This window comes from Nyctereutes procyonoides, unplaced genomic scaffold, assembly GCF_905146905.1.
Source record: "Nyctereutes procyonoides isolate TBG_1078 unplaced genomic scaffold, NYPRO_anot_genome, whole genome shotgun sequence".
NCBI classification, from domain to species: domain Eukaryota; kingdom Metazoa; phylum Chordata; class Mammalia; order Carnivora; family Canidae; genus Nyctereutes; species Nyctereutes procyonoides.
The window spans coordinates 7,255,659-7,256,609 of record NW_026575020.1 but is presented as its reverse complement, the minus strand read 5'-3'; the positions used below and the strand labels follow the sequence as shown (position 1 = coordinate 7,256,609).

General features: G+C 68.7%; 1 non-coding gene across 1 annotated transcript; it reads right to left on the bottom strand.

Moving 5' to 3' along the window:
* Positions 1-674: 674 nt before the first annotated feature.
* On the bottom strand, positions 675-746 carry TRNAQ-UUG (transfer RNA glutamine (anticodon UUG)). The gene has a single exon. It is a non-coding gene; the product is annotated as a tRNA-Gln (tRNA).
* Positions 747-951: the final 205 nt, after the last annotated feature.

Here is a 951-nt window from a genome sequence, read left to right as displayed (position 1 = left end):
CGCCCGTCCCGGGCAGGCTGGCGAACACGTGCTCGACCCTGTGGGCGAGCCCCGCCAGAGACACCCTGAGCGGCTGGCACGGCCCGAAGGGCACGGGCGACCTCTCTGCCTACTGCCCGACGGCCGGACAACCGACAGACCCACCCAACTGTCCGACCCGCTGACTCAGGCGGAGCGGACGCGGGCGCGCACCCTGCTCCCCAGCCCGTTGCAGTTTCCCGCGCCCCGTGGCTCCGCCCAGCCGCTCACTCCCGGTTTCTGGAGCAGTCCTGGAGCGCGCTCTGCACGTTGGCCAATAGGAAGAAAGGTTCCCAGGTGGGGGTGGGGGTGGGGGTGGGGGGAGGAGGCGTCCCGGACCCGAAGGCCGCGGCCCGGAGCAGGCTCCCTGGGGTCCCTGGGGTTCCCTCGCCAGCCCCTCCGAGGTAAAGTCATTCTTTCTCTCTCTCTCTCTCTCTCTCTTCTCTCCTTCTTTCTCCCTCTCCCCCTCCACTAGCACTTTTCCGCCCGGACTCTCACGCATGCGCGCTGCGACTTTCAGGCCGGCCCTGAAACGAGCTAGGGGGAGGGACCCTAAACCGCGATCCCCTAGGTCACTGGGGTAACGACACAGCTCGAAGTGGCCGCCGCCGCCAGCGGCCCTCAAAACAGGAATTGTAGCACCAAAAGATTTGAAGAGGTCCCACCGAGATTTGAACTCGGATCGCTGGATTCAAAGTCCAGAGTGCTAACCATTACACCATGGGACCTGCTGGCTGCTTTAGGCGGCCGGGAGTCTTCTCAAGCCACGTGGCGCGCGGAGCTGCCTCCCCCGAGCGGCGGCGGAGGCCCGGTTCTCCCCGCCGCGGCCCGGGCCCCGGCCCCGGCCCCGGCGTTCTGCGCCCGAGGCCGCCCGTGCCGGCTCCCGCGGCCCCGACGGTGGCAGTCCCGGCTGGTGTCTCTTGGCGCCGCTCT